The sequence below is a fragment of the Streptopelia decaocto genome, assembly GCF_964273445.1.
Source record: "Streptopelia decaocto genome assembly, chromosome: 1".
NCBI lineage: Eukaryota > Metazoa > Chordata > Aves > Columbiformes > Columbidae > Streptopelia > Streptopelia decaocto.
Window position 1 is genome coordinate 46,600,202 of NC_138663.1, and position 11,941 is coordinate 46,612,142.

General features: G+C 42.8%; 1 protein-coding gene across 1 annotated transcript in view; it reads right to left on the bottom strand.

The window, feature by feature from the left end:
* The window catches only part of CRADD (CARD and death domain containing adaptor protein), a 79,924-nt gene extending 77,288 nt beyond the window's left edge, over window positions 1-2,636 (bottom strand). The window contains exon 1 of the mRNA XM_082043606.1: window positions 2,501-2,636. The gene's annotated coding sequence lies outside the window, so the exon portion shown is untranslated. The remainder of the gene's footprint in view (window positions 1-2,500) is intronic.
* Between the last annotated feature and the right edge of the window lie 9,305 nt (window positions 2,637-11,941).

Consider the following 11,941-nt stretch of genomic DNA (forward strand, 5'->3'; position numbering starts at 1 on the left):
CCTTAATGACAAACATATCTCTAGGCCCATTAATGGCACTTGAAAAGGAAAATGACAATGTAATACAATTAAATATTTTCTCATGACCAAATAATGAAGTAAAAAAAAAACCTGCAGCAGGTGTTGAGTGTGATTACCAAGCAATTTTCTGATAATTAAACTAAAAGCCCCCGTTCTAACAGCTGGACCTTGCAGAAATTGTGCGTTATTCAGTTTGAGGATATAAGGAGAGGCAAAGATTTTCAAAGCTCTCGTAAGCAACCTGCTAAAGTCTTTATATCATCAGACGTGCCTGCTGACTTCCAAGGCCCCACTAAAGGTTGGCTGGTTGGCCTGGTTGTTAAAATCTAGGGCAGGCAATCAACAGAACATATAGGCATATAAATGGCATCTTGGACAGAGTGCAAGAGCTTAGGACCGTGAGAGAGACTGAAAAATCCTGTCTGTGACACTCTCTGATAAAGCCACTTTCTGAAAATGCTTCCCCCGAGTGCTGAAAGCGTTGCTGGATGGTACCTTCCCAGGAGGACTCCATCTTTCCTGGGTTACCCAGTAATTTTCTCATATACTGAGGTGAATTTTGAGGTGCCTACCTTCTGTCTGGGGGTCACCTGGGAATCAAACAACAGCTATCCTGGTACATATCCTTAAAAAATACTAGCTTGCTAAGCATAGCTCAATCATCAAACCCCATCATGGAGTGAGATGATAGTGCAAGCACGGAGATGGAAAAGGAGCAGGCAAGAAAGAGAACTGGATTTCCCCAGCTGATGTTAAGGACACTCATTTTGGACAAGTGAAGCTGACAGGCACTACCTTTACACTACTGGGAGCGATCACTGGACTAAAGCAAAACCAGATAAAATTCAGGCAGCAGATCCCCGACATTTCTCCCTTCCCGGATTCCCTGGCAGGCCCTGAGCTCATGTAGTGCTTGCAGAGTTCATAGCAAGCACTCAGCAGCGGCTCTGAGGGTGTTAGCTCAACCCACGCAGAATACTGTTTCAGATACTACAAAGCTCTTGTGCTTCACATTCTGCACAGGCCACTGCGAGTCCCTGTCCAGAAGCCTCCTTGTCCACGCGCCAGATGAGGAACATGGACTTCTCCAGTCACTGCAGAGCACTTGATGAGTTCCACTTCTTCATGACCAAAGCGGTCAGCACTTTTCAGAAACAAGGCCTTTTCAAACCATCTCAGTTTGCACCTTTGCACACTGAAAAATGCTTATTGAGGCATGAATCTGAAGGAGGAATTTCTGCTGAAAAAGGCCTTTGGCTTCCTGACTGCAGAGTGAGCACGACTGAGGCTATAGCACCCTTAACACCAAGGTCACTGGCCCAGTAAACTTCCAGGAAGGGGCATATTGATTTTTAAGGTCTTTTTAAAGATTAAGTACTTCTTTGTGTGTGTTTACTGTGAGAAGGAAACATCTGAGTCAGGAACTAGGCAGTCAGATATGGAAATGGTATCAGGATTGTGGTGCGTAACAGTGTGCGGACAGCTTAGTGCAACATAAAATTACTCTAAATTAATTTTAATCACAGCCTATGTCTAGAGATCCAAAGTAAGCTCTAAAATAAATTTTCTCTAGTTACATTGGTGCTAAAGGGAAAGGAAGAAGATGAGACATCTCTTTACCCAAAAGATGACATGGCTCAAAGCTTCCCGAGATACTTCTAAAAATGCACCTTTTCCACTGAAGACTCAAATTTTAAGAAACACACCCCCATGTCCTGCTGAACAAGAACAGTCCTTGTCTCACCACCACATCAACACAGGCAGGTTTGCATCTTTCTGGATCTGACACAGAACCTGTCCAAGAATGGGGATAAAATTTTTGAAAGCCTTGACCCTGAAAAGACCCCTTCTGATCCTAAAAGGAACATTCGCTTAGTTCTTGGCTAGAAACACTTTGGCATTTTACCAAACACCAACTGCAGCGGGCTGCTTATGACTCCGAGTATGTTCCCATGTGCCTGCTTAGCTAAGAACCAGGTCCACCCTGCCTATTCCATGCGTGATTTTGGCTATTCACAGCATACCTAAAGGTTAAAAATCTCCCCCCGCCCCACCCCAAAGAAAAAATTAAAAAGTCAAGTTTTGCTCCCCGTATGCGAGGTCTGGGAGCTGCTGCTGCTCCAGCCGCAGTCAGGGGCCGGCCTGCAGCAGCCGATCCCCGCGCCTCCCGCCGCGGCTCCAGCCCGGCAGGCAGCAGCACCCCGGCCCCCCTCCCTCCCTCCCTCCCTCCCTCCCTCCCGGCACGGCTCCTGGCCCGCCCCGCGGAAGCCCGTCCCCCGCCCTGGCCCCGCAGCGCCGGGGGGCGGCCGGCGCCGAACGGGCCCTCGGCAGCGCCACCGCTTTTGCTCCCGCCTTCCCCTCGGCGGCGCCCGGGGCAGCGGGCGTGGGGAGCCGGGCCGAGCGGGGCCGCCGGCACCGCGCCGCGGAGCGGCGAGCGCTGTGAGGGGGCAGCCCCCCTCCGCCCTCGCCCCGTACTTACAGCAGGGAAGTGGGAAACTACACAGGGCGCCCCGGCGCCCGCGGAGCCTGCGCGGGGAGCACCATCTTTGTTGAAGGCAAGAGGGCTTCGCCGGAAGCCGCCGCCCTGCCGCGGGCCGGCCGAGGATGGGCCGCCGCTGCCGGCCCCGCTGAGGGCGGGAGTGGGGGTGCCGCGGCCGCCATGTCAGCTGTGGGCAGCGGGGTAGGGGAGCCCCGGGACGCACGGCTGCGTCCCGCCCGCCTCCCGGCCGGGAAGGTGGGCCCCGGGGCGGGGGACGCGAGGCGTGGCGGGGGGCACATCTGCTGCGGGGCTGTGTTTTGGGGGAGCGGGGAGCCGGCCCGCGGCGGGGCGGGCTGGAGCGCCCGGCTGTGGCGAGCTTTGCCCAGCGAGGGGAAGTAGCCCCGGCGGGGCTGCCGGCAGGCGCGGAGCTGGGGAGCGGCGGAGGGAGAGAAGCGGCCGCGGAGCCGCAGCCCCCTGCGGCGGGGTCTCCTCCGCGCGGCGGGGTCTCCTCCGCGCCCCGGGGCCGCTGCCGGTACCGTGGGGGAAGGCTCCTTCCGCGGAGCCCGGCGGAGCTGCTGCGCGCCCGGGCTCGGAGCGGTGGGGTGCTTTTTAGAAAGGGGGGGGATTTGTATCTAAAATTAAATTAGAAATGACAAAAATGGCGTTTTCGTAACATTAGAAACAGCTGAACTCTAGGGATAGTCGTGCCTATTTGCAAGTATATGCTAAGCCAAACTTGATCCAGGTGCTGGCATCATAATATCTAACAAACAGCAAGATTATATTGAATACTGTATATTTTTAGCTTCATTACATTCATCTGAACAGCCTAAAAACGAAGAAACTTTCATAGATGAAAACCATTTAGTAAGATCCAGCCTGTATCTACCACATTTCAAGCGCTGTGCCTGTTCTCATAGTTTTATTCATCAGTTACCGAATATGAAAACATTTCTTTCGCATAATTTTATATTAATATTTGAAATGAAAGTACCGTAGAAGAAAGAAAAACGCGGTTCATAGAGCTATAAAAATGAGGCGCTGTCATTTCCTATCACGTATCATCGAAGCACTTTTTTTCCATCTTCACATAGGTGTCAGGTGTCACACGGGCTTGAGCGGTGTCAGCCCTTTTCCTTCGTGTTCGAACCGCAGTAGCCATGAAAGAAAGAAAATAACAATAGTAAAAAAGAACCCTGCAGAGCTGGGACGCGCTGCCTTGAAGCTGCAGGCAACCACAGCGAGCTGGCTGTGGTCTGCTCGCCTTTCCCTCTGGAAAAGCGGGAAAGGTGGTCGCTGCAGCTGCTGCTAGGAATGTTGCCACCGCATGAATCCCATTTGTACGTCGGTTTTGACTAATCGTACAGATTTAAGGGTATTCGGAAGGTTTGCGGGCATGTGGGAGATGGCTACGGAAATCTTTACGTGCTTTTCCTAGATAGCGTACCCAGGAAATATTTGCCATGGAAAAATGGAACCGAAAGTATTATTGGTAGAGCTCACATGCTGTGCATATGCTTAACATGATATTTATCTACAAGCTTTTGCATAAAGTTACACACTTAGACGTGCTCAGAAAGCTTAAATCCTTGTGCTTTCCTGTGGCTGAAAGCAAAGTTGAGAATTTATGTGGACGTGGGATGTAAATCATAGCCTTAAAGGCAAAGTTTCTTTGCTGGATTTAAGAGATGTTAAAAAAAATATAGACATTTATTACGTGGCCAGCTTCTGCAGAGGTGCTACTTATTTGGCAATTTTAAAGAAGTATTTTGTTTTAATTTACATAATGCTTTTATCTAGGATTATTTCCAGACAATAACTATTTTAATTTATTTTAAATTGCTTTTAAGTAACTGATAGATAATATTCCAGTACATCTGTTAAACCAAGGTAAATGTTTGGGGTTTTTTTTTGGTCTCAGGCACACATGTTAGTCTTCTAGGAACACAGACTTAATTTAAATACTCCTATGGGTTGTTTCAGAATGATGCATTAACATATTTACTATGACCTTGACAACACTGGAAACCGCACAAGTAAGACATCAGTAACTTAAGACAAGCAGCATGCTGCTGTTGTAGCCAAAGTGCAGCTGAGGTGGTTTTAAATTTTCATGTCATGCGTAGTTTGTAATACTGGTTGTGAGAAAACACATTTGTAAGCAACACAAACCAGCACCAGCGAGCAGAGAACACCGCAAACCGTCTATACGATCATTCCTCAGCACAGCACTGTACAGCTACTGAAAGTTTCCTTTCTTAGCGTGTTTCTGATTGCCAGCTTTTTTTTCAGTCATGATCTAAGGAACTGTATTATATCTGGAATTGGAGTGACCAAACTTGGAGACTTAAAATATCCCATCATTGTAATCCTGACGGCTGCATTTAATTGCGGATAACGTGCCTATATTTTAAAATAGAAAATGAGGACAAGCAGTTACATCACTTGCATTTACTGTATCTTTTTGCCAGATGAGGCAATCAGGATTATTTATTTTATACTGTCCAAGGTCATTTTAGGAAGTTAGCAAAACATATGGACGTGCACGGAGCAACTCGGCATCCTGCTCCAGTAAATGGTAGCAGTTGCAGAGCCAGCATTTAGTCATGTCTTTGCGTGCAGTCTAAACAGAGATGCGAAGGAGGAAAGAAGTGAAAGGAAAGATAAAGCAAGGAGGGAAGAGGATCACAGCAGATGTCCAAGTCTGACTAGAGGAAAAATCTGGTGTTTGCTTTTCCTTCCGCTAGTTCATAACTAGGGCCACAGATTCATTAGCGGAAGCTGTAAGTGCACTGCTGGTGTTTTGGGTTCATCTTTAGCAGTGCGTCCCAGGTGTTGATTATACTCAGCAGTTACAGAATAAGGATGGGCACAGGTCATACTTTTAAGTCCAAGGAGAGGAGCCCTTAAACTTTTCACTTCTGTTTGGGTTCAGCCCTGACTAAAGTTCTTCCAGTTCTGGTCCAAGTTCAACAAAACTTCAGAAGGATGGATCCGTTCTGTTCCAGTTTTAGGGGAAATTTAAAATAAATTAAGAAATAGATGGATTAATAGATAAATAAATAAATGAGCCAGTTTGTGTTCAGCTCAGCTCCCCACTAACTTTGCTCAAAACTGGCCATGATGATTATAAAAGTATTTCCTAGACTTTGTACATCAGTGGACCACGGTCAATCCCACACCTCTTTATTATCAGACTTTTAGACTTGTAACCTTGTTCTCTCTGGTTCTGTGGATTGAGGAATCACTGGTGGTCGTCAGGCCATGCTTTTGAGGAGTGCTGAATTCAGGGTAGCAAGTCCAAATCCATGGGAACCAAGCTAAGCAGCATCTCTTCTGACAATGCTGTTCTCCTTACATGTGGCTTATTCCAGGTCAGAATAACAGATTTTTGAAATTATCATACACCTTTTTTAAAGCTCACTTAAAAGTCACGAATCTTTTTAGAAACTCTGTACAAAGTATACTGAGATTTAAAAAAAAAAAAAAGTTTTTGAGAGGATCCTTTTCGCTAATTGGAGTCAAGCTGTATCCTTGCATGTACGTGTTTTCTTTGTTTTCTACAGACTAATTTGTTTCTGCTGATAACAAGAGCCAAAATGTGTTTTTAAAACTAGTGCAAGCAGATTTAATCTATTAGGACTATGCTGTTTTCAATTGTCTGTAAGACAGCATTCCAACTTAAAGGACAAAAGAAAAGAAATATGAGCCTCTAGATTTGTTTATTAAAAACATCTAATTGGTTAAATCTCTCACAAAACCTCTGAAATGAAGATGGGGGGGAAAAAAAAAAGAAACATATTATATATTATATGGTTGCCTGGCATTTTTAGAAAGAAGAGCACAGAAAGCATTTCTGAATGTGATGCATCTCAAACACACTGTTAAAATATGTCAAGATGGCCCAGACTCGGTGGCCTGAAGACCAGATGAGAGTCTTGCAAGCCATTGCCATCCACTGCCGTCCCAAGCAATAATCCCTTCCTCCCTCTCCTCTTCCTCCTCACCCTGGCCCTCGTTGCACTCCCCTTGGCAAGCATGGCCCTCCCTGATGCCAACCTGCAGGTCTTCTGCGCCAGTGACCCAAAACACGGCTGATGCCAAGGAAGGTGAAGGTTTTGGTAGGGAAAGGCTGCTCAGCTTGTAGAGCAGGCTCAGCCTGTGCTGTGCTGGGTGCTGGCAGGGTTTGGGGACACAGGACTGGGGATCAGGACGGGGTGTCACTCTTCAGGTGGCATTTGCTACTCTAAAAGTGATTCTGTGTCACTCCTGAGAAAAGATGACGGGCAGGACTGAAGTGCATCGCTGAAGGGGATCAGCCCCTGGGCTGCAGCCTGGTTTATTCTGATACTTCATAACTTCCCATTCACCTAAATAATAAAGGCTTTAAATTAAATGCAGTTTGAAGAGAGCAATAGATATAAAATGTGACACATCATGAACTTTCTTTAAAGTATTTTTTTATTAAAAGGCATGTCCAGCATGTAGGTAAAATATAGCACAGAAAGTTTCAAAACATCTTTACCATGGGGTTTGAAGTGACGCTGTAGTGTCTATACATTTACCTTTGTTTCAATAATAAAAATGTGTTTATTAGCAGTACTGCAATGAAATAATTCTTAATGCTGTTTACTTTGATACAATAATCTCTAGTCAAAAGTTGAACGCAGAATAGTTATAACAAAAGAAGCAGGCATCAAATGCAAAACTTTTGTATTCATTCCAGAACAACAAAAAAAATCTCAGTATTGAATTGTAATAAAAAACCTGCAGTTAATATTTGCAAAATGTGACTCGGTATTTCTCAGAATTTATAGTCAATTTTCTTTAAATATGTGAATTAATGTAGTTCTCTGTTTGTTTTTGAAGTTTAATGTAAAGATGCTTTGAGGAGACAGATGAAATAGTGCAAGCTTCTAAATATTTATTCCAGACTTACAGAACTATTTTTTTAAATGTAAAGCAACCATTTTAATCATGTGAGAACAAAGAAAATTCACAAATTAGCCTGAAAATCAAACATTGACAATGAGTAAAAGGAATTTCAGATTCAAGTCTGAAACCTTTTACAAAACCAACTTCTTTTGCTTGCAAATCGCAGCCTGAGAAATGGTTGTCTAGAATTTTCGAAAGAAGACTGGAAGGTTGGTTTTATTTAGGAGGAGAATAACTGCTTTTTGTAATCTTTCTTTCCCAGGCTTTGAACTGGACAAACTCATATACAATACCTATGTTTTTAAAGGTTCTTACTTTCAGGCTAAGCTTTTCAGGAGCTGGTCATGATTCATGGAAAGTTTTTACAGGTAGCCTAGCAAGAGATTTGCCACTGCTTATACTTTTTCCATGCATCTTGTTTTCAAACAAAAAATAGCCTTCCATTAAAAATCCCCTTACTCTGCTTTTCTCCCTTAACCTGTCCCATGCCTGGTTACAGTGGGCACTGCATCTTCCATCAAGGAAGTTAAAAGAAATGTGTATTTCCAGAAAACAGTTATTCTTGCTGGCAGAAAATGCATATCCGAAGCGCTTCAGCTCACGAAGGAGCTGCGATGCCACTTCTACTGTAATCTAGTTAGACCAGAATCTCACTTTCCTAACTTTTCTTCTTTCTAGCAATGCAGCCAAAGATACCATCCTTGCCTTTTAAGTTCCTATCAATATTAATTGAAATATAAGCAACTTTTCACCCCATACTGATAAATTACAAAACATTCAGTCCACTGCCCACTTTATGGCTGGGTAAATCACAGTCAGTATAGGCTCAGTCCTGTTTAATATTGCTCTTCCTAAAAGAAAATGAACCAGCTAAAAAGCCCATAAACAATAACACTTAATCCACAACTTATTCTGCCCTCCAGACTGTGTCAAGTAGCATCATGCTAGGCAAGAAAAAAAGCAAATGTATGATGTGCAAGATAGGTGTTCAGAGCAACCCCTCACATTTGGAGATTCCCCCTGAGACAAATTGAGGATGGGTACAGAGATTCAGCTGAACAGATCCCATTTGAGGGCTGCAACCTGAAGAGAAACAATTAACTTGTGACCAAACATTTTGAAAAGGCATTTTACAGCCTTCAGGTATCAGTCTTACAACAGTTTCTGCTATAATTCTTATTATCAAGCCTGATCCAAAAACTTCAGTGAAGTCAAAAGAATTTGCACTGGACTTTGAATCTTTTCCCACGTTTAATGTACTTCTGCATTTACAATTTGTTAACTGACTGCACCAAATTGCAGTCCTCACCTATGAAACATCAGTTATATGGAAGAATTTGACTGGAAACAAAAGGATTAACTTATATAAACCCTGCCTGCCAATAAAAGAAAAAAATTAAGGCAGGCACATTGAATTTGGGGATTTTTTTAAATGTATTTCGTTCTTCGCAGCACTCAGCACTGAACTTCTCCTGGGTATTATCAGTTTGAACTTTTTCCTATTAAATGTCAGCTTGTTTCTTACGCTAATGTGAACAGCTTTTGCTCCTGCATTTTTTTACTCCTTAATATCATAGAAAGTAATGACATTATTTCATTATTTTGGTATTTCAGTTCCTGGAGAGTTAATTACTCCAACTCTAGAAGAAAACAAAACAAAACACAGGTGCAATCCTCCTTTTTTTTTATTTTAATGAGACTTAAGTAGAATGAAATCCATAGTATATCTGGGAGATTAAACACCATCATTGTGATGATATATTTTATTACCCAGACTTTCTCAGAGACACTGGCTACTTCAAAGCCCTCTAGATAAACACAGTTAATCCCTCCCCCCTCATGGCAACCCTGGCACGAAGACAGACTGATTTTGCTGTAAGTTTATTTTTTTTCTGAAGTTTAGTTTTCTAGCCAGACTTTGTTTATATGTGGTTTCAGACTGTGCTGATACTAGTTACTCCCAGGACCTTTAAGCTTTACCATAATAAAACACCTTTCAGCATCCTGCTAGTCCTAACGGTTAGTTATTTGATCCACCTTGTGAGAAGTAGCACCTCTCCTAGGAGCTGCTGGTTTTGATGTGTTCTCTCCCTTCAGTCCCTTCTCAAACACCAAAAGCCAGACAGATCATTCCCTCCTCAGCAACCACAATAGTTTCTCATCTTGGCTCCGCGCAGCTGTATTTTTACTTCACTTCCAGTGTGTCCCCTGTCTAAACCAGCAGATAAGGACCAGCGATGGTTGGCACCGATGCCCTTCACAGCCCCTGGCAGCACCAACTCTGCCTCCAAAATTCTTTGATCTTCAGCCCGTTGGAGAAATTACCGAATTTCAGCAATACTGTGGCGAGCCACCATGTTGTTGTAAAGCGAGCTCAGACCTTGGTGATCCGAAGTTCTGTGTTGGTGGAATGTTGTTTCCAGGCGTTTTCAGCCATGCTAAGGTCTTAGCAAAATACTGAGACCTGCTGAAGTTAACACTAATAAAGTGGTTTTCAGGAGCTAGGCTAAGATACCAAAGTAGCTTGTCATCCCCACTTCCTTTGCATATACAGCACTAACCAGCTCCGACCTTTCAAGTAATTTCTGGTTATTCTATTTTGAAATTTGATGGTTTGTGTACTTGAAGTTTTATTTCTTTCTGTATTTTTTAAAAAATAAAATTTCTTCTTTTAACAGAAAAGTTTCTTCTAATTATTGAGAATCAGTAATACAAGTTCTAGAATCCTTCAAGACACTATTTCCTCCAGCAGTCAATATGACACTTAGATTTTTTTTTAATGACAGCAAAGTCAGCAGAAGTTTTATTTTCCTTTATTTTAAATGACTGTTAGACATGACACCCACGTCTAAAGATATCCCTTCCCATTTCCATCATGTGTTTTGGCTTAAGAACAAAGCTCTGACACCACTCGACTTACTTTCTGCTAGATCCTAAGCTTAGAGCCAAAGGAAAAATCCATAGGAATTTTATCAGGAGTACAAGAAAAAGCTCTTGAATAGAACATGTAGGTAAATAAAGATTTTCTACTGTCTTTAACAAGGTAATTTACCTACAGCAACACTTCACTAAGACACGAGAGGTGGCTACGATACAGGAATTTATGCAACTACAGAACCCTGTCCTTCCTGTCGTATGTAGATTCTGTTTTCTTAAGGTGATGAGACTTAATAAGAGTCGCAGACTCTGAAGCTCCACAGTTTTTAGTGAGGAGTAAGTTCCGGATTGTTTTAAGATATAAAAATAAACCTCTCTGCCCCCATATTCTAGTGAACATTTTTTCCTTCTTGCTAATAAAATATATATTGTTTATCTAGAATGTGGTTACATAAAATATAATTAGGACAATATTGATGAGACTAGATTAAAATAAAATTATTTCTAATGCACTGGGTGCAGCTGCTTGGTTACATTCCCACTCTACCCACCTATCTTGTACTTGCACCATTTTCTGTCTCTGATGATGATACTAGCAGCAGGGAAATACCCATACCACTAAAGGGAGATCTAGGTCACACTTCTGCTAGGTTTAGTGCTAAACTAAATATAGTCACCAATTCCATTTTCATAATTCATCTTGCAATTATTTTTTATTATTTTTTACAAGCATCACCCTTTAGGATTGTGGGAGTATCAGTTTTCCTTTAATTAAAATGAAGAGGTTTTCAGCAACTAACATTGCTGGATAATCTGAAACCTCAAGACTCAAAAAATGAAAACCCAAACCAATGCATGGGATGAAAAAAAAAAAAAAAAGCTTAGGATTAAAGTCCTTATAATGATTTTTGGTTGACTCATGGGTGTTGAACCTGTGAAACTGGCTTCACTGAACGCTCTGTACTAGCAATTCAAGATGACATACATCAGTTAGAGGTAATTTTGGGAATCTGAATGGCCAGCAATATAAAAGCTAGTGCTGTGAACAAACCACAACAACATTCATAAAGTTAAAAAAAAAAAAAAAAAAAAAAAGGCACTGAACTTAAAAAAAATGTTTGGGCAACATGGTCATGCTTGAAAATTCCCAAGGTCTACATGCAAGATTTTTGCACTGCTATAATCTAATCATATGCTATCCTTGATTTTTTGTACCAGAACAAGTCATTCCTCTGTGCTGCATTAGACTAGAAGCCAAACTTTCAGCAAGCTACAGTGTGGTTTAGTTTTACTAGTGCAATGCATCAGCCCTAGGGCTGGCATCCTAATGAGGACAAGAACTATGCTTTCATACAAAGAGGACTAGTTCCCCCTCCAGTCTGTTCAAAATATTGTTCACTGCTCCCAGCACACCATAGCTACAGACTCTACTTTTCCTCACAGTAACTAATACAAACGATATGAAATATTAGTTCGCTCCAGGTTTGGTGACTTGATTCCACATCGCAGTACTAGTCCTAATTATTTCCAAGAATCACCACCTTTGCACTTTGCTAGCACTCCTTGTCTTGAACCTGCCATTTGCCCTGGTGCTTTGGAGAACCGCTAACAAAAAGCCCAGCGAGCTGC